This window comes from Nomascus leucogenys, chromosome 10, assembly GCF_006542625.1.
Source record: "Nomascus leucogenys isolate Asia chromosome 10, Asia_NLE_v1, whole genome shotgun sequence".
NCBI lineage: Eukaryota > Metazoa > Chordata > Mammalia > Primates > Hylobatidae > Nomascus > Nomascus leucogenys.
The window spans coordinates 98,726,186-98,748,231 of record NC_044390.1 but is presented as its reverse complement, the minus strand read 5'-3'; the positions used below and the strand labels follow the sequence as shown (position 1 = coordinate 98,748,231).

Here is a 22,046-nt window from a genome sequence, read left to right as displayed (position 1 = left end):
GGATGGATGGGTGGATCATAGAATGGTCCAAAGCCCTCCAGAATCTCAGCAGTGGCCCAGAGAGCTGGGCACTCACAAAATGTGGAATTTCTTCTTTCCCCAGATCATGCTGCCTGTGCGGTGCTATTCTCACAACGGAGGCCAGTCTTGGGAAGGGCAAGTAAGTTGTAACCCAAATAGTGGGATGTTGTACAGAAGGAAGATGTCTCCCCTGATCAAAATTACCTTCTTCCCATCCAGCCAGGTTATCGGTTCCTCCAGGTGCAGAAACATGGGCCGGTGGCTGAGCCTCGGCTCCACGTGGAGATGTTGGGAGAAGGCAGCACACATTGAGGAGAAGCAAGGAGGTAGAAGCAACTTCTCAAACCTGTGTGTGTGTGTGCATGGGGGTGAGCATGGGGATGAGTGAGCATGTGAGTGTGCATGTTTGTGAGAGTAAGAGCGTAAGTGTGCATGTGTGTTAGTGTGTGGTTGTGAGCATGTGTGAGAGTGAGTGTGCAGGGCAGTGAGTGTGTAGGTGTGCACGTGGGTGTGATTGTGAGTGTGCGTGCTGTGTTAGTGAATGTGAGTGTATATGTGTGAGGGTGCATGAATGTGAGTGTGTGGGTGTGGATGTATGTGGGTGTGCATGCGTGTGAGTATGCATGGCTGTGAGAGTGAGTGCATGTATGTGAGTGTGTGTATGAGGATGTTTGAGTGTGCATGTGTGCACAAGTGTGAGTGGGCATGAGTGTGTGTGTAAGTATGTGAGTGTGTGCATATGTGCATGAATGTGAGTGGGCATTTCTGCCACTTTAGGCTGAAGCCGAGCCCTGACTGACAGTTTTCTTATTTCCCCGAGAGCAGCACCACTCCTGATGGTCCCCTCCAAAGCTCCACGAAACTTGTTAGCAATCTTAGATTAAATTCAGAAAGTTTCTGGATCACGACGAGAAGCTGTGTCCGGCACGAAGGTCCTGCGAACAGGCTCAATCACAAGCTCTGCCAAGACGGGAGGTGACAGAGGCCCCAGAAAGCCAGTCCCCGACAACGCCAATACTGCACGTTTATCAGCTGCGGCAAGAGCTGGCTGGAGGCGGTGGCAGTACCTCAACGCTCTTGCCTCGTCTTCAAGATTCTTCTGTTTGATGTTGCGTCCTCACTGTTTCTCTCTTGAGGAGCTGTAGTGTGGCTCACAACCATGCAATGACTCTCCAGATTCAAAGACCACATCTCGCCCTCTCTAAAGCCCCCAGGTGCTCAGCACAGCACCGTGTGCAGAAAGGGGTTGATGAGCATTTGCTGAGCCGGGTGATAATGCCATGGGCATCGTTTCCCCTGCCCTCAGTCTCCAGCCTGCAGACGCCTGAATGGATTCTGGAGAGGTGTGTGTTGGACTCTGAAGGTCCTCTGAGCCCGTCCAGGATAAAGATGCTCTCTCCCAGGCGTCTGCTCAGCAGCCGGCTATTGGCAGGACATTCTGCACCAGGTATCTTCAAGCTGCTTCCGGCTGGATTTAGGGCATGATAGAAACATCAGAACAACTGTAGTTCTGCCACGGGGTCCCACATCTGCTCATCCGGGGACAGCCACGCCGTCCCCACCCAGGAAGCCGCAGCAGGTTTCAGCACCCTGGAGAGGGTCAGACCCCATGGGCTGGTCGAGCTCCTCAGTGTTAAGGGAGCAGCTCAGGAAGGTCCCGCCCAGGATGATAAGCGGAACAGGAATGAAGTCAGCAGGTGGGCGGGAGGAACTTGACTCAGAGCAGTGGGAGGGCAGGAAGCGTGCTGGGGAGGAGCCCTTGAGGGGCCACCACCTGGGGAAGCCCCTGCTGTCCCAGGGACAAGGGAAGTCTCCTCCTTGATTCCCCAGAAGGACAGCGTGGCTGCGGTCAAATCCATCCACGGGGCAGATTTTCCCCATGGCCCTGTCCCTGACCTTAGTGGCCCTCCCACAGGCATGCCCTGCAGGGCTCAGGACACTGGCCCTCGATGGGCCCTGAGACAGTGCCACGTGTGCGTGCACTGATGAAGGTCAGGCTCTTTATTGGAGGGAGGAGGAGCAGAAAGAGGAGAAGGAAACATTAACTCCTAAATCACAAGGCAGAAAGGATTCCTTAAACAAATCAGCCAAATCTGTCTCCTAGGCGGTTCCAGACCTGTCTCCTCCCCTCCCCGTTTCTTAGGGTGCGGCAGGAACATTAACCGGGCTCCACTGCACATCCTCCTGGCCCTGGCCCTGCGCCCTTGGCCCCCGCACATCTCATGGCTGGCACCTCCGTGCGGGCTCTCATTTCATGTTTCACCTTCAAATCATCCTCTGTGAACACGTGTGTGCATGCACATTTATTGATCTAGTTGTTTACATTTGTTTGATGATCCAGCTACAGTCTCTTTTCATTAGAAAGCTAGGCTTGTTCCAAGCAAAATATGTGCTTGTTTTGACTTCTTTTGAAAACGGAAGCACCTGAAACCTCCCACAGCTAATTAGCCTGCCAGGATTTGTTTAATGACAGAGACAGAAAAATCCCCTAACTGCAGCCACGCAGCTCAGCAAGAGGGCGGAGGGGAAGATGCACCCCAGCCTCTTGGCTCAGGTATGTAAGAGGAAGACACGTCCTTCTGGGGTGGGCAGAGGGCGGTGGCCTGCAGGCCGGCGTGGGATGGCAGGAGCGCCTGGGCTGACAGCTTTTCCTTCTCCTGCCTTTCTGCTTCGCGTCTGTCTCCCCAGGGACAGCAGAAACGCCCAGCACCACGGTGTGCACGGGAGACTCGGCCCCAGCCCTGAGAAGCGGCCCCAAGTCCTGAGTCATTTAACAAGCAGAAGTGAGTAAATGATGTCCGAGGCTCCATCCCTCCCATCCCTGCTTATGGCTCATCAGTCACAGGCAGTTACAGGGAACGGGGGGAGCCACCATCAGGGAGGTCTGTTTACTGCAGGATAGATGATGCGATTTAATATTTCCACCTCCAATCCAAATCATGAAAACAAGACATTACATTTGATTACAGCCAATTAAAATAGCAGTCATCCTAGCTTGGAGTGATCTCCTGCCTTATGTGGGCGAAGCCTCCAAGTCTTTCTATGTTATTTCCTCTTTTGTGCCTAAAAAGTTCCTTCTAGGGAGGAAGGGCTCGGCGTCATCCTGCGCACTGTGCAGATGGAGAACCCAAGGCTCAGAGGTGCTTTCATGCACTTCCTGGCCGCCCCGAGGCCTGGAGAGCAGAGGCCGGCTGTGCTTCTCCTCCTGTGCTCTGCTCCTGAGCCAGGAATTTCCCCAGCCAGGCCCCTGCCCCGGGCCCATGTTGGGCCATGATTTCCTCCTTAGCCTGCCTTGCCCTCATCCTCTGGCCTCCAAGAACAGGGCATCTCCCTTCTTCCAGGCAGCCGAGCCCAACCCTGGGGCCTCCTGCGCAGCCTTTCAGGAAGTCCCCGTGCTTCCACCTTTGAATAACCTTAGTGGCAGACAAGTCCCAGTGCTGCTCTCCTGAGATTTGCCCTGGGATTCTCTTCTGCACCCATGGCCTCTCCTTGGGGTCCCGCAGGACACACCCCAGGCTGCTGCCTGCACCCAGGCCTTGCACTCCCCATACAACTGCCTGGGGTCCCTCCCCAGCCTGTGTCAGAAGGTGTCACCCTCTGCTTCTACCCCACAGGGGCTACACCTGCCCTTCAGAACATGTGCCATCCCAGTGGCAGCAGAGGAGGCCTTGGTCCTCCCCAAGGGCCCGTGCTCTCCCTGGGGCCCCTGATCCCTGCAGGGGGTTGTGCCTGTGCCCTGTGACCAGCTCTGGCGCATGGGCTGTGAACTGTAGGGACAGGAGATGGCCCAGGGAGCTCCCCACTTTCTCTCCCAGAGGCTGGTCTGGGTCCTCTCCCTGCACCACAGCTTCTACACCCCTGCAGGCTTAAAACAGCCCCAGTTATGGTCTCACGATTCCTGTGGTGTGGCCTGGGCAGCCCTTTCCTCCTCACACAAGAAACTCCAAGGAAGGAAGCAGAGAAGGGGCCCAGACCTCCTTCCTGATGTTGTCCCCAGACCCTCCCATCCCAGACCCTCCTGTCCTGCAGGCCCCCCATGGTCAGGCAAACAAAGGGCACCCTAACAATAGACTCAGCAGGGCAGTCCCAGCAGGGGCACACCAGGCTTGCTGGTTGTCCCCAGTCCAAGGCCCCCTCTCTTCTCCAGCCCACTAGGAAATGGCCGAGCCCCAGGAGGCCCTTCATCTCTTCAGGGCCTCACTCCCTGGGGACCCATCTGTGTTCGTGGTGCTGCCTGTGCCTGCTCTGGTGTCTGATGGGGCTAGGATAAGCCCCACTGTGAGCTGAGTCCCAGAGAAGGCAGCAGGGAGGGGCTGGGGAGAGGAAGAGCACTAAGAATTCCATGCAAATGATATGCAAATGAGCAGCACATGCTCGGGTTTGGATCCTGTTTTCTTCCTGGCCTCATTCCTGCTGGACTGTGAACCTGCCCTACTTTCTGTCTCCCAGTTATAGGCTTTTTGGGAAAAAGCATTTTTAGCTACCAGCACTCTCCCAGATCGAACAGAGCCAGAGCGAGGCTGTGAGACCCCACCCACCACCTGGGGATGGAGCCTCCCTCCCCACCATCTGCAGGCTGTGCCCCCAGCCCACCCCTGAGTTCTTCTCTCCTCCATGCTCTGCCTGAGTCCCCTTCTCCAAGAAGCCTTCTCTGACCAGTGCAGGCCACAGGGTCCTCATGGAGTTGTGGGGGCACAGCAGACAGGACACTGGGCAGGTGACCACGAGCCAGTGAGAGTGGGAAGGACTCAGAAAACCCATTTGAGAGTAGAATGTGAGCTGTGCAAATTTGTTTCCATCTATCCATCCACTCATCCATTCATTCGTCCATGCATCCATCCATCCATCCATCCATCCATCCACCCACTCTTTCACCTATCCGTTCATCCATCCATCCATTCATCCACTCTTTCACCCATCCATTCATCTATCCACCCACCCATCCATCCATCCATCCACTCTTTCATTTTTCCATTCATCTATCCATCCGTCCATCCATCCATTCACCTATCCATTCATCTAGCCACCCATCCATCCATCCATCCACCTTTTCATCTATCCATTCATCTATCCATCCATCCATCCACCTATCCATTCATCCATTCATTCTTCCTTCATTCACTCATCCATCCATTCATTCATTCATCTACATATCCATTCATCCATTAATTCATCCTCCCACTTATCCATTTATCCATCAGTCATTTTGTTCATTCATCAATCCATTTCTCCATTCAACAAATAGGGAACAACTAAGACCAATACCAAGTCCTGTCCCTCATTGGGCTTGTTTGTGCTGCAGACAAAGAGTAACCAAAATAATCCACGTTAAAGCATTGGGTGGTGATAAGGAAAGAAAAATCAAATAGATGAAGGTCAGTGGGAAATGGCAGGGGTGTGGGTGGGGCTCCTTCAGATGCATAGTCAGCAGCAGAAGGTGTTCGAGCCACAGGGCCTGACTCCTGGGGATGGGGAGCAGGTGGAGAGAAAGAGGCCTGGGATTAGCCTGGCAGGAAGAGGAACGCCCACCAAGGAGACCCAGGGGCGGGTGCCTCACGGGGATCGTGGCCAGGCGGGGGTCGGGAGTAGTGCAGCAACACCAGACTGAGGAGGGCAACACCCACACTGGAGACTCGCACTTCTATCCAGACTTCGCGGGGCCGAAGCGGGTCCTTCTACCTGCTCCATCTCGGGGAAATGAGGGGCACCATGGCAGCAGGAGAGCTCTGTGTACTAACAGCAGCCCCTATTTAAGAATTCTTGTAGCCAGGCACCCTCACACCTCCTGTTTCTGAAATAGGCCTATCTTGTCCTCATTGGTGTTAGGGACACAAACCCCACCTGAAGAACCTAAGCCTGAAAGGGGATGAATGGGTGAATCTAGGGGAGGGGCAGAGCGACCTGATTTTAGGTCTGGGTGAATCCAGGGCTCAGGTCACTATCACCAAGGCCTGGTCCACCCCTGGCTCTGCTTCCTCCATGTGGACTCCAGTATCCAGCAGGCTTTGCCCACTGGTCCCAGGGGCGCAACCTCTGCCACGCCCCCTCAGGTCACAGGCAATGAGAAAGGCCAGAGCCGCTCAGCCTGTTTCCTTGCATCTGATTGGCTCTGATGGAGTCACACCCCTATGCCTGAGCCAATCACGTGCTCTGGGACAGCCATGTGCTGATTGGCTGTGACTCGGTCATGTGATCTGTCCCTGGACTGGGGATGTCCCCAGACCACGTGGACTGAGGCTGGGTGAAGGGCGATCCTCAGGGGGCTGTCCCAGGCACTGGGGGAATTGCTGCTGAGTGGTGTCCCTGGGAGGGTATCAATTTCCCTGCTTTACAGAGGAGGGAACCATGCTCAGTGGTGAGGATGGCTCCGGGATCACACAGCACAGCCGTCAGGGTCAGCACTGGGATTTGGACCTGGCTGGAAGGCCTGGGCTCTGACTCTGACTGCTGGTTGAACTGTCCTTGGCCTGCCTCTGGCCCTGAGCCACAAGTCAGCTCTGGAGATGCCTGGGTGGCAAAGGCGCGCCCCATAGACCCTCTCCATTTTACCCACAACCTGACAATGAGCCCAGCACAGGCAAGAACCCGCAGACAATGCTATAAATCTACCCCCCCTCCATGGTAAACTGCAAAGCAGCCACTAAGTCTTCAGGAAACACATACTGTATGGCAATTAAAGTGATGATCTCCCCCTCAGTCTCAGGGATGAGACATGTGAGGACCAGTGAGAAGTACTAATCTTTTACAATGAATGTCAACAGACTCTTACAAATGAAATCACCCCAGACTACATTGTCAGCTCCTGGGGACACGTTTAAATCGCCTTCTGTGTCTGTAAGTGTCAGCTTGTCCTGGAGTCGACCCCAGATCTGAGGAGCACAAATGCTAGCTTGGAAGCCTGAGGCTGCCTGAGGTCTCTGGTTTCCTGCACAGACAGACAGCCGGACAGACAGACACAGCGCATCCCTGGGCTCCTGTCCTTCTGCCCCCCACAGTCCTCTCTCAGGGTGGGTGTCCCGTTGCACAGGCAGAAGTAGGGCTTGCTCTTGGCTCCTCCAGGCACCTCTGTCTTCTGACCCACAGCCTGGGGTGGTGGGATAAGATGGGGAGGGGCCTGATGAGTGCAGCACCAGGAGAGACACTCAGCTGGACACAGTGCTCTGTCCTTGCTGGGTCTTTAGACAGGTGTCCATTGTGATTGGCCCGTGCTCCATTCTGACTGAAAAATGCTCCAGCCTGATTGGACGGTGCTCCATTGTGATTGGCCCATGCTCCATCCTGATTAGCTCATGATCCATTCTTTGTGGTTCCTGATTCATTGTCATTGAGGTATGCTCCATCCTGATTGGCAAATCTTTCATCTTGATTGGCCCATGCTCCAGTCTGTGTGGTCTGTGGTCAATTCTGATTGGTCCATGCACCATTTAAGTCGGTGCCCTATTTTAATAGTTCAGTGCCCTGGGGAATATGTTCCCAATTGGAACTTCCCACTGGTTTGGAAATGGCTGGGAAATTCTCCCCACCCCATCACCTCTCTGTGGTTCATCCCTAAGATTCCTGCTCAGCATTCTGCACCCTTGAGCACATTCTAGCCCATTCCATTGTCTCTGAGAAAAGGCTCAGGGAAGGGTTGGAAGCAATTAGGAAAAGGGAACAAGTCTGGGTTTCTTTTAAATCCTGAAGTTTTCAGCATTTGCAGATTCCCCAGGGCCAGATGCTTAGCCATCTGCATGGAGCACTTTCTCCTGGAAACGATTTCCTGCCTCCCAAATGGCACAATTCTTGACTGTGCCGAGGGCCATATCACTGCTTCAGGAACAGACGCTCGCTGCTGGCACCCAGAGAGGGAAGGCTGCCTGGTTCTGGAATCTCATTTTCCAGTCCTATAATGATATGCAACTGTGTTCACAGTATGCTCTGCAGCTGAGAGGCCCCTCCCCAGCCTGAGCTCAACTCCCCTCAACCCTTCCCCTGCACACAGTGACTCTCAGACTTGGGGTTCCCCTGTTCACACCCCAAAATGTCTCCTCTGCAACCTAGTACAGTGCCAGATCCCAGGGGCACAACTCCGTCCTCTAGGTAAGCATTGCCCCTCGGAAGCTCTTTTACAATTAAAACCTGCCAGGGAACTCAACCCAGCTCTCAAGGTCACCGAGTGCTCGCATCTGCTTTTTATGGTGCCCCAAGAACCTTTCCCTCTTATTCCACCAATAGCGCACTGATTTCCCATGGAAATGACCCCCTGAGTTCTTAGATCACGCATCTGTCCCAGCTCTGCGATGGATGTTGATGAGGCCTGGCCAATCAGAGCATCTTGATCAGGGCACCTGTTGCTGGATGGACACAAGCCCCAGACAGTGAAAGCCAGAGGGACCCACATCTGGGCTTTGACAGAGGACTGGGAGGATAGATCTCTTCATAAATGTCCCTGAGAGGAGGGGAGTGGGCTTGGCACTGCAGATGAAGGGGTTGGCCCCACATGGCTGAGCTCAACCAGGAGAGGAGCCAGAGAGGGAGCAGAGTCAGAGAGAAGGAGACAGAGAGACAGACACAGAGAGACAGAGAGGTCCTGGTGGCTTCTCCCGGGCCCCTCCATCAAACTGTACCTGAAGGTGCACAACCCCGGACCCTTCAGTTGGTTTGAGTTGGGTTTTTTGTCTCCTTCAACCACAGAGTCCTAAATATGGAGAAGACAACAGATGGGGAGGTGGAGAGGCTTTGACAAACCTCCAGTTTACAAGGAGAACCTCCAGACTGGAGACCGCTCCCAGTTTCCTCCCAGCACCCACCCACGGAAGCAGTGGGTGCCCATGGCAGAGACGGCTGAGGGATGTGTCCAGGATGCCCTCCCAGGAGGCTCTGTGTTCGGGCTCCTCAGCTCATCCATCAGCACAGACATCCTAGGTCCTCTCCACTGGAGAGACTGGGGTAGAGAAGGGACCACTTCACCCAAGGTCTGAATGAAAAGGCTTCCACAGGTGAGGTGAAGACGGCAGGGGTGAAGGTTGAAAGCCTGGACATGACCCAGAAGGGCGGACATTGGCCTTGACCAGCTGGCAGAGCCCCAGGGGATGGAGTCAGATTGACGCCCCCAGGCCTGGCTGGCACAGAGCCAAGGAAAACACCTGCATCAGAGCTTCCTTCCACCCACCCCCTATGCCCACCCCTCACCTGGCTGTGAAGTCCCCAGAGCTAGAGAGGCCCCTCCCTTCCTGCCCACTCTCTAGCAGGGTAACACCTGCCCAAGACTCGTTTTTACCTCACTGAGAAGTACTTGGCTGGTCCGTGTCCCCTTAGAACTGCAGAGGTCGATGCAGCGGCAGGGGTCACCAGCCCTGTCACCTGGGCAGGGCTTGCAGACCATGCCTGATGGGCCAAGTCCAGTTCCCAGGTGGAGCTTTAGCCAATGGAATCCTTCAACACCAGAACATACAGAACCCCCTTAAACCTAATCGATTTTTTTTGCCAGTGTTCTGCGGTAGAGATGGGGTGTCATTCACCTAATCTGCCTTCTGCAGATGGAATCCAGGGCAGCTCAATGTGACCCTGAATCTCACACAGCCAGAAAGGACATCCTGGAGTCTATTTCTTAGCTCCCACAGGTGTATTTTCTGAAGGGTGGATTCCTACTGGGAGGAAACAAGAGCTGAGCACCATCAGTGTCCCCATGAGAGCCCAGGGGCTGGAGAGTCTGTTGCTGGTCATGCACGATGCTCCCCTCAGAGCCCCTCACCACCCTCATCTGTCTCCTCACCACCCTCATCTGTCTCCTCACCACCCTCATCTGTCTCCTCACCACCCTCATCTGTCTCCTCACCACCCTCGTCTCCTCACCACCCTCATCTGTCTCCTCACCACCCTTATCTGTCTCCTCACCACCCTCATCTGTCTCCTCACCACCCTCATCTGTCTCCTCACCACCCTCATCTGCTCCTCACCACCCTTATCTCTCTCCTCACCACCCTCATCTCTCTCCTCACCACCCTATCTCTCTCCTCACCACCCTCATCTGTCTCCTCACCACCCTCATCTGTCTCCTCACCACCCTCATCTGTCTCCTCACCACCCTCATCTGTCTCCTCACCACCCTCATCTGTCTCCTCACCACCCTCATCTGTCTCCTCCACCACCCTTCATCTGTCTCCTCACCACCCTCATCTGTCTCCTCACCACCCTTATCTGTCTCCTCACCACCCTCATCTGTCTCCCCCCCCTCCTCCCCCACCCTCATCTGTCTCCTCACCACCCTCATCTGCTCCTCACCACCCTTATCTCTCTCCTCACCACCCTCATCTCTCTCCTCACCACCCTCATCTGTCTCCTCACCACCTACACCACCCTCATCTGTCTCCTCACCACCCTCATCTGTCTCCTCACCACCCTTATCTCTCTCCTCACCACCCTCATCTGTCTCCTCACCACCCTTATCTCTCTCCTCACCACCCTTATCTGTCTCCTCACCACCCTTATCTGTCTCCTCACCACCCTTATCTTCTCCTCACCACCCTTATCTGTCTCCTCACCACCCTTATCTGTCCCTCACCACCCTATCTCTCCCTCACCACCCTCATCTGCTCCTCACCACCCTATCTCTCCTCACCACCCTCATCTCTCCTCACCACCCTCATCTGTCTCCTCACCACCCTTATCTGTCTCCTCACCACCCTCATCTGTCTCCTCACCACCCTTATCTCTCTCCTCACCACCCTTATCTCTCTCCTCACCACCCTCATCTTCTCCTCACCACCCTTATCTCTCTCCTCACCACCCTTATCTGTCTCCTCACCACCCTTATCTGTCTCCTCACCACCCTTATCTCTCTCCTCACCACCCTTATCTCTCTCCTCACCACCCTTATCTCTCTCCTCACCACCCTCATCTGTCTCCTCACCACCCTTATCTGTCCCCTCACCACTCTTACCTGTCTCCTCACCACCCTTATCTGTCTCCTCACTTTCCCATCCCCAACCTGGCACCCACTGGGACCTCCGGCTCCTCCACACCCAATTCCCTTTCCCTTCCTCCACCACTCCCACATTTTTACCTACCCCATGCTGCAAAAGAGACTCAATACATTGATTTGTCCAACTTACAAGATTCTCCCTCTGACTTTGCAACAGGGAGACCCTCTGCCCCAGGTTAGAGCCAGGATCATCCTTTCAAACACTGTCCTGCATCTGGACTGACTGTCCCCAGTTTTGACAGTATCTCAGTGTGCAGCATCCTCCCAGGACAGGCAGCACCAGGGTCCCTCCAGCTTCCTGCAGGATCCTCTCCTGATGTAATTTACCTTGCAGCCCATCCCAAAGAATTTCTGACTTATTTCCCCAGTGACTCTCATGTTCCCATTTTTGGGAGGGATCCAGTGGATGAGTGAGTGAATGAGTGAATGAGTGAAAGAGCGAGTGAATGAATGAATGAATGAGTGAATGAGTGAAAGAGCGAGTGAATGAATGAATGAATGAGTGAATGATGAATGAATGAGTGAATGAATGACTGAGTGAATGATGATGATGAATGAGTGGGTGAGTGAATGAATGAGTGAATGAATGGGTGAGTGACTGAATTTGAGTGAGTGACTGAATGAGTAAGTGAATGAGTGAGTGGGTGAGTGAGTAAATGAACAAGTGAGTGAGCAAATGAGTGATTGAGTGAATGAGTGAGTGAATGAGCAAGTGAGTGAGTGAATGAATGAGTAAATGAATGAGTGATTGAATGATTGAATGAATGAATGAGGGAATGAAAGAGTGGGTAAGTGAGTGAGTGAGTGATGAGTGGGTGAGTGAGTGAATGAGTGATTACATGAGTGAGTAAAAGAATGAGTGGGTGATTAAGTGAGTGAATGAGTGAGTGGGTGAGTGAGTCAGTGAAAAAGTGACTGAGTGAATGAGTGAGTGAGCGAGCAAATGAATCAGTGAGTGAATGAATCAGTGAGTGAGTGAATGAGTGAGTGAATGAATGAGTGATTGTGTGAGTGATTGGGTGAATGAGTGAGTGAATGAGTGAGTGAATGAGTGAGTGAATGAGTGATTGCGTGAGCGAATGAGTGAGTGAGCAAATGAGTGAGTGAATGAGTGATTATGTGAGTGATTGGGTGAATGAGTGAGTGAGTGAATGAGTGAGTGGGTGAATGAGTGAGTGAGTGAATGAGTGAGTGAATGAGTGATTGAGTGAGTGAATGAGTGATTGTATGAGTGATTGGGTGAATGAGTGAGTGAATGAGTGAGTGAATGAGTGATTGTGTGAGTGAATGAGTGAGTGGGTGAATGAGTGAGTGGGTGAATGAGTGAGTGAGTGAATGAATGAGTGAGTGAATGAGTGAGTGAGTGAATGAGTGATTGTGTGAGTGATTGGGTGAATGTGTGAGTGGGTGAATGAGTGATTGTGTGAGTGAGTGAGTGAATGAGTGAGTGAGTGAATGAGTGAGTGAGTGAATGAGTGATTGTGTGAGTGATTGGGTGAATGAGTGAGTGGGTGAATGAGTGAAATCAGTGAGTGAGGGAGTGAATGAGTGAGCGAATGACTGAGTGGGTGCACAGGCCCTGCTTCCCAGGCACCACCCCATGGGGTGAGCAGGCTCCTGGTCTCTGACTCCCTCCTCCCTCTGGTTCCTCTCCTTGACCGCCCCGCTCCTGCCCACCCGGCTGCATTCAGGAAAGCTGGGGGCTTGTGTTTGAAAATCATTTTTCTCCCACAGGGCCCTGAGCCTGAACCAGGCCTGGTCAGGGGGTATCTATGCCGCCCCCAGGCCCCACAGCCCCGTACACGGGGAAGGCGCACATGGCTGGGCTCTGATGCAGCTCAGGACCCTGCCCCTCCTTGGAGCCACGTGGCTGAGAAAAAGCTGCCTCCTGTGTGCCAGACCCTCCCATGGGGAGCACTTGCTGGGTGCCTCTGTGGCCCTGAGACGCTGCTGCAGAATGGAGATAAAGTCACTGGCTGGCTGCTCCCGGGTCCACCCACCTTCCCATGTGTCCACAAGAGATGGCCTCGGGCTGCCTGGGGCTGTGGTGGATGACCCCCGTGTGGCCATCCAAGGGCATGTTGGGATGAAACATATACCCAGATTACTATCGTGGGCACACTGGGGTCCTTCAGGGCCTGCTATGTGGGCTACCCTGGCCGGCGGCCTCTCCTGAGTCTACAGATGGGAGCTGGCACCAGCTCTAGACTCAGGCTGACCCCTCAGAGGACGACTGTGCAGCCCTCCCCACCCCTCCCGGCACTGGGCTGCCAGCCGCAGGTGGCCTGTGGCTCTTCTGCTCATCACGTGTCCAGCATGGGGTGGGATACTGGTCTCCCCTCCTGCAGGGACCCCGATGTTCACACAGGATCCCCAGGAGCCCCTCACTGTGTTCAGCTGAGTCAGCACTCACTCCTACACGGCCTCCCCATCAGGCAAGCACCCCCCCACCCATGCCCGCCCTCCCTGGTCCTGTCCAGGCCCACAGGGGGTGATTGTTGCAGGGTGACTGTCTCCATCTCTTCTTAAGCCGTGTGTGTGTGTGTGTGTGTGTGTGTGTGTGTGTGTGTGTGTGTGTAGGGGGGGGTTACAATTACGGGAAAAGCCCCGCTGGACCTCCTGTTGCCAAGAGATAGGTGCCTCTACCTTCAACTCGGTAGAACAGAGTGGGTGTCAGGAGGGTGGGAGCTGAGGCCATGGCCAGGTGCTCCTCAGTAAGTAGATTCCCCAGACAGAGTCTTCACCTCCCACCCTGCCAGCTCCTCCTCACACACCTATTCCTGTTATTTTAGTGAATAGCACCGTCCTCCTCCCATCGATCTGGGTGCAGAGCCCTAGAAACAGGACCCAAGAGGGCCTGGAAGAAAGGAGAAGAGGACTCCACGGTCATGGTCAGCCCCTCCCTGCACTCACTCCTCACCCACACCTCCAGCCCCTGCTCTCCTGTGGTCCCCTCCTGGGTCTCCCGTGATCCCCTCCTGGGTCTCCCGTGCTCCCCTCCTGGGTCTCCCGTGGTCCCTTCCTTGGTCTCCCGTGGTCCCCTCCTGGGTCTCCCGTGGTCCCTTCCTTGGTCTCCCGTGATCCCCTCCTGGGTCTCCTGTGGTCCCTTCCTTGGTCTCCCATGGTCCCCTCCTGGGTCTCCTGTGGTCCCTTCCTTGGTCTCCCGTGATCCCCTCCTGGGTCTCCCGTGATCCCCTCCTGGGTCTCCTGTGGTCCCTTCCTTGGTCTCCCATGGTCCCCTCCTGGGTCTCCTGTGGTCCCTTCCTTGGTCTCCCGTGATCCCCTCCTGGGTCTCTCGTGATCCCCTCCTGGGTCTCCTGTGGTCCCTTCCTTGGTCTCCCATGGTCCCCTCCTGCCGGGGAAGTGGCAGCTCCTGGATATTCTCAGACTCACCTCTCAGGTCTGCTCACCCTCCCAGCCCCCGTGGTGTTTCTTTCTTATCCAAGCAAATCCCTTTGGAGCCTATTCTAAGAATGATTTAATGTATTATCCATCAGAGAGAGGCCTGTGGACAGCCCACAGGAAGGCATCTAGGACAGTGAAGCTCAAAGCTCTTCCCTGGTGTGGGGGTGAAGGCTGATGTTTCCAGAGAAGACATGTTTCCACCACGCTCTACGTGGCTGCCTAGTTCTCCTCTTTCCACACCAGCTGGCTGTCAGGAAATGCACATTTGCATGGAAGGGGCTCGGGGTGTGGAAGAAAGGCAGACTCAGGGTGGACTCAGACAGGAACAGAACCACACGCATTGCGTGAAAAGCACCATCAGTGGACAGAAACCCTTAGTCAGACTTCACAGCATTAACAGCCCCAGTGTAAAAGAAATTGCTCTGTGTGTCTCCTCCCATCTCTGCACATCATGTGTCGGGTGGCCACTCAGATGGCTAATTGACTCCCTTGGGGAGCAGAGGCTGGGTCCAGGCAGGAACAGTGGTTCTGGTGTGATAGTGTGACAATTAAACAAAGTGGCGTCTGATTAAGTGACCACATCGATTCTCTTAACGTGGAAGGACAGTAGCTCTTAGACCAGGTGGCATAAATCTCACCTTCTTTTCCAGGCTGCCTCCCTTGGAAATGTCAAGGTAAGAAATAGGCCAGCGACAAACATGGACAGATACATCCTAGCCCTAATATACTCACCAAGCTCCCTCCAATGCTGGCCAGGTACCATGCATTCATCAATCCGTCCATATTCCAATGTTTGATGAAGTCTCCAGGGAAATAGCTGGTGCTGTCAGGTGATGAGCAGATGCAACCAGAGATGGATGACGGGGTCATTAAGAAACAGAGGAGCAAATGGGCAGACAAATAAATGGAGAATTGGTGAAAACGGGGATGGGCGTGCAATGGATGACTGGATAATTGCAAGACAAATGGTATAATTGGTTAAAATCCAGATGATTGGTTAAAATGGGGGATGGGTGTACAAATGGATGAGAGGGTAGATGGATGATGGATGGACAGATGGAAGGATGGATGGATGGATGGAAGAAAGAAGGATGTATAGTAACCTGAGTATATGTTCAGATAAGTGAATGGGGAGATGGATGAAGGGATGGATGAATGGAAGAGAGAAGAATGGATAGTAACTTGGGTATACGTTCAGATAAGTGGATGGGCAGATGGATGGATGGATGGATGAACGGAAGGGAGACAAATGGATAGTAAGCTGGGTATATGTTCAGATAAATGGATGGGCAGATGGGCAGATGGATGGATGGATGGATGGAAGACAGAGAAAATACATAGTAACGTGGGTATATGTTCAGATAAGTGGATGGACAGATGAATGGATGGATGGATGAATGGATGGATGGATGGATGGATGGATGGATGGATAGAAGGATGTATAGCAACCTGGGTATATGTTCAGATAAATGAATGGGGAGATGGATGGATGGAAGAGAGAAGAATGGATAGTAACCTGGGTATACGTTCAGATAAGTGGATGGGCAGAAGGATGGATGGATGGATGGAAGGGAGAAGAATGGATAGTACCCTTGGCATATGTTCAGATAAGTGGATGAACAGATGGACAGATGGATGGATGGATGGATGGATGCATGGAAGAGAGAAGAATGGATAGTAAGCTGGGTATATGTTCAGATAAGTGGATGGACAGACAGATGAACAGATAGATGGATGGTGGATGGATTAGCGAGAAGGTGGGTGGCCATACACACAAATGACAACTTTGAGAGCGAATGTTTGACTTAAATCTTAGGGTTATCACGTTCCCAGGAGACAAGCAGGTGGTGCGTTACTCCTCACCTGCTGTTCCCAGCAGCCCAAACTTCCTGTTTCCACCACTTCCCCTGATCAATTCAGACACTCGGGGAATGAGGGGGTCACAACCTGAGTCAGCAGGAGGTCAGCCAACCTTGGCCAGCGGTGTGGACTCCCTAGGCAGCCCACACGTGGGTGGTGACTTGAACCTACGCAGGCTACGGGGGAGGAATTCAGGCAGTTACCTGGATAATTGGGATAAAAACAACTCCACTCAAGAACCCGGAGGACTCGGGCCTCCTGGGCTCTGGCAGGACACGATCCTCAGGTCACTCCCCTCCCCATCCCTGTGCAGGTCCTGACCCAGGGAGCCCCTCCCCTGAGGAGGGCAACGCTGAGCCGGCCCTGGGCACAGACAGGTGTGAGCATCCCTGTCTTCTCCCCCAGGGGAACCACAGCCCATCTTTCCTCTAACACAAACCAACCACATCCCTGGATGGAACTCAGACAAGCCATTTTCTATTGATTTCAATTTGCATTTTAAATAGGCTAAATGGCTCTGGAAAGAAAGCAGAAGTTCATTAGTGTTGTGAAATGCCATTTCCATCAACTCCTTGCGTGGGAATCCTAATTACAGCTCCCTGGGGAGCAGTGGCAGGACCCAGGCCCACCAAGCCAGCAGCTGGAGCACAAGTGAGCAGAGAGCACCCTTGGCTTCCTGGGCCCTGGCTGTGAGAGCGGGGCTGCCTGGGAAAAGGAGCCCCCTCCTCCAACTCAGAGGCCCCGGACCCTGACCTTGGCCGGCCAACGGCCTGACCAGCAGCCGTGTCAGCAGCATTGCCCCGGGAGCAGGGCTTCTCAGTCCCTGTGCGCTCTGGAACCCAAGGAGCCTGAGACGATCTCGTGCCTGGAGACCCCCCCGCAGAGATGCAGGTGGGCGTGGGAGTCAGCACAGACCCCAGGGGTAACTATGTGCAGCTGATTGGTGACCACTTTCCCGGGCACCTTCTGCCTCCCCGACAGAGGCCCACACCTCCCCCCACAGACAGAATCCATCCCCACCCGTGCACTGAGCGCTAGGGAGACAAAGCCCCATCCACCCGCGGTGCATTCATTCATGGAGGAGATAAATGTGTGTTGGCTGGAGAGGGCTTTTATATTACTCACTAAAATTTTAAATGCATCTGTCCACAAAGACAACACAACAGGAAGGGATCATGTTTTCAACAGATGAGGCTGTAGCCACTGCAGGTCCGCAAGCAAAACAGTGAGCTCCACCTACACCTCCCACCTCACGCAAAAACTACCTCAGCATGTATCAGGGACCTATATGTGAAATGTAAAATTATAACCATTTTAGAAGCAACATTAGAGAAAGCTTTGTGACTTTGGGTTAGGCAATGGCAAAAGCACAATTCTTAAAAAAAATCTATGAACTTGACTTCATCAAAATTAAACCCTTTTGCTCTGCAGAAGACAGAGTTTAGAGAATGCTTAGACCAGCCACAGGCTGGCAAGGAGTATTTGCAATTCATATATCTGACCAAAGTCCTGTATCTGGAATATGTAAATAACTCTTAAAGCTCAACCATAACAAAGCAACGGACACAATATTTTTTAAATAAGGAAAAATGTACACAGACATTTTCCCAAATAAAATATACAAGTGGCAAATAAGCCCATAAAACAATGGACAATGTCACGAATTATTAGGAAAATGCAAATTAAAGTCATGTTGAGGTCACAACGCACACCTATTAGGATGCTAAAATTAACAAAAAAAGGAAAGCAAAGAAAGAAGGATATGATAGCAGGTGCTGCTGAGGCTGCCGAGCAAGCGGCGCTCACAGTGGACGGTGCAGCCACTTCATTATAGAAACAGGGTGGCCGCTGCTCCAGCCAAACACTCCATACACTCAGCACGTGAGTCCGCAGCCCCACCCCAGGGACCCGCTCACGTGGAGCGAAAACCTACGTCCACACAAAAAAATGTAGGTTAATGTTCCTAGCGGCTTTATTTGTAATTGCAGAAACCGGAGACAATGCAAACACCCCCAACAGTGAGCGGAGAACGAGCCGCCACGCATTGGTGTGGTGGACGCCGCTCAGCAGGGAGACGGGCAGGGCAGGCTGTGGGTGAGCACAGCCGCCCAGGCGACTCTCAGTGACCCGGGCTGAGGGCCGGGAGCCCACGCAGAAGGCTCCCACTGCATGAGCCCATTTATAGCATACTCTGGATGTCAGAGAAGAGGCCTGCGGTTTCCAGGTGTTAGGGTGGAGGGGAGGGGTGAGTACAAGAGGAAGTGTGAAGGGATGTGGCGGTGACGGGGCTGTTCTGGGGGTGCTTACATGAGTCTGTGCAGTTGTCCAAACCCACAGAACTGCACACCAACAAGGGCATGACAATTAGAAGACAAATTTTAAAATGCACTTCCTCTTCCACCAAGTAGCTCTCCAGGAATGATTCCCACAAATGCACGCACATGAGCATCTCAGCAAAGGATGGGGAGCCTGCGAGGGACCCGCTGCAGGCGTGGGTTAAATGAGCCTGGAGCTTCGAGGCCTGGAATCCTCCATCCAGTGGGTAAAGAATGTGGCAGATCACTGTTGACTGACAGGGACTTTTCCCATGAGCGCCGTGTGAAAGGGATGTGGAGCTGCATATAAACCACCGTGTCATTTGCGTGAGAAGAAGAGACATAGCCATGCGTTTCCTTGTTAGCGACACAGTAATCACTGGAAGGATGAACAAAGATGATAACACCAGCTGCATCTGGGGAGGGAACTGGAGGCGGAGGGACGGTGTGGAGACCTGCTTGTCAGTGAGCGTCCTTTGAACTGTTGGAGCACGCTTTGTCCATTCAAAAGGAAATGTATTTTACAGTTGTTGCTCCAGCCTGTAAGTCTGCAGCTAAGGAGAATTGCCATCCTCCCGCTAATCTTATAGGAAGAAGCCTCAGCCCAGGCATCCATAGAGCCATCCCGCTTCCTCACATGCAGGTTAAGGTTATTCAGCTCTGAAGGTCAGCACAGGGCTGACCTGGAGGAACAGGAAATATGTAGGTTCCCAGCATGGGTCAGTGATCCCCTGACCAGGCCAGCAGCATCCATCCACCCAGCCATCCACCCACCTACCTATCCACCATTCATCCATCCTTCCATTCACCCATTAATCCATGCATCCATCCATCCATTGATCCATCCGTCCATCCTTCTAGCCATCCACCCATCCACCTATCCTTCCATGCATCCACCCCATTCACTATTTATCCATCATCCACCCATCCATACAGTTATCCTTCCATTCACTCACCCATCCACCCACCTATCCACCATTCATCCACCCTTCCATCCACCCATCCACTTTTTCATCCATCCTTCTAACCATCCACCCATCCATCTATTCTTCCATGCACCCACAAAATCCACCATTTATCCATCATCCAACCATCCACCCATCCTTCCATCTACCCATCCACCCATTCATCCATCCTTCCATCCACCCATTCATCTGTCCATTCATCCATCCATCCTTCCACCCCCCATCCATCCTTCCATCACCCATTCACCCTTCTATCATCCATCCATCCATCCATTCATCCATCCATCCTTCCACCCATTCATCCATTCTTCCATTCTTCCACTCATCCACCCATCCATCCATCCTTCCACCCATCTACCCATTCATCCATTGTTCCATCCTTCCACTCATCCACCCCTTGTCCCCCACCCATTCATCCATCCTTCCACTCATCCACCCATCTAACCATTCTTTCATCTAGTTCACTGAGCACATGCTGTGGGCCAGACTGCATGCTGAAGCTGGGGATAGAGCCAATAGGAAGAAAAACAAGGTCCCTGAACTCCTGGACTTAGCTCTGAGTCAGGGAAACAGAGTAGCCACATACCCTTCCTTTCACTTAAAAAAAAAAAAATCAATTCCTCATGGAGAAAACCACATTGCAATAACAACACACATCTAAAATTAAAAAAATTCCCATAGTCTGAGCAGATATGTAATTTCTTCTTCTTCTTTTTTTTTTTTTCCTTGAGAGAGAGTCTCACTCTGTCACCCAGGCTGGAGTGCAGTGGTGTTATCTCGGCTCACTGCAACCTCTGCATCCCAGGTTCAAGCAATTCTCCTGCCCCAGGCTCCCAAGTAGCTGGGATTACAGGCGTGTGCCACCACACCTGGCTAATTTTTGCACTTTTAGTGGAAACGGGGTTTCACTATGTTGGCCAGGCTGGTCTCGAGCTCCTGACCTCAAGTGATCCACCCGCCTTGGCCTCCCAAAGTGCTGGGATTACAGGCGTGAGCCATCGCGCCTGGCCTCAGATCTGTAATTTCATTTGTCCATATTATTTTGTAATATTTATCCACAGGACCATTTAATTTGTAACAAGTTTGTACCATTATCATAAATATAAACAGATGGTCCGATGGTTCAACACAGGAGTTTTTGACTTTACGATGGTGTGAAAATGATCTGCTTTCAGTAGGAACCGTACTTTGATTATCGATATAGCCATTCTTTCACTTTCAGTGCAGTGTTCAATAAATTACAGGAGATGCTCAACACTGTATTATGAAATAGGCTTTCCATGAGATGATTTTGCCCAACAGTGGGCTAACGTCATGTTCTGAGCACGTTTAAGGTAGGCCAGGCAAAGCCATGCTGTTCCATAGGTTTGGTGCATTGATGCATTTTGACTTAGGACATTTTCAGTTTAGGAGGGGTCCTTGTGACACAGCCCCACTGTAAGTCGAGGAGCATCTGGATTGTAGTTCACATTTTCACTTCTCACTGCAGCCCTTGTGTGTCCAGCACAGGCTCCCAGGGCCGGGAACTCTACTCACTCTGCACAGCAACTGCAGAAAATCCCGCAGTGCCCGTGGACCACCGCATCTCAGCTGCCCTCCCATGGGTGACATCTGGGTCACTATTCCCAGTTCTCAGCCACCATACACAGCACAGCCACAAACACACGCGTGGGGACGTCCTTGTGTGTTTGTGGCTCTTTCCATATGATATAAGAATTAACTTCAAGGCCCCCATTCTGATAAGTTCCTTGGTCGGTACAGGACACCCATCCTGGGCTGGCCTTGGGACGCTCCTCTGAGGAAGTGATGTGTGGAGAAACCTGGGGGGAGGGGAGGAGCTGGCTCAGGAAGCTTCCGGACCCGGGGAGCTGCAGGTGCCCAGTTCCTGGGCCTGGCAGGAGCGTGGTGTGGGGAGAACAGAGAGGAGGTGAGTGGGGAGGCCCCATGAGTCGGGGTGTGGCAGGGCCCTGGGGTTTATGATAGAGGTCATGGGGTCTCTAAATGCGGGGAGAAGCCGTGTGAGGGCCGCACACAGAGGTGGCCGCACAGAGTGGGTCGGCACAGGCCCCTGACTGAGCGCTAGAGAAGGGGGCAGAGGGAGGGCGGGTCTGGAAGCCTTACGGGAAGGAGGTGGAGCTGTGAAGATGGGGGAACCAGGATGGTGTTAGGTGCCTGCAGGACGCAGGATCTGCGGCTCGGCTCGGTGACTGTTGGATCTGGAGAGGAGACGGGCGTCCAGCACGTCCCAGGTTTCTGGTGTCAGCATCGGGAGGCTGCAGGCAGGACACTGGAAGAGTAAAGCGTTCCAGGAGGGTCACGAGTGCAGCTGGGACTCGATGAGGCTGAGGTCCTCTGAGATGACCCAGGAGCTGTCAACAAGGCAGGGCCAGGATCAAGGCCAGGGTGGAGATCAAGGGATGTCAGCAGAGGGGCAGGGGCCACACTGGGGGGCTTCCCAGGGAGTAGGGTCCCGGGATCAGCAGGTCATCCTAGGAGGCCTTGTTGAGTCTGGCCTTC

The 22,046-nt window shown here is 53.2% G+C and overlaps 1 long non-coding RNA gene across 1 annotated transcript; it reads left to right on the top strand.

The window, feature by feature from the left end:
• The first annotated feature begins 270 nt into the window (after window positions 1-270).
• Window positions 271-2,321, top strand: LOC115836889. The gene is made up of 2 exons (XR_004031876.1): window positions 271-347; window positions 847-2,321. It is a non-coding gene; the product is annotated as an uncharacterized LOC115836889 (long non-coding RNA).
• Window positions 2,322-22,046: the final 19,725 nt, after the last annotated feature.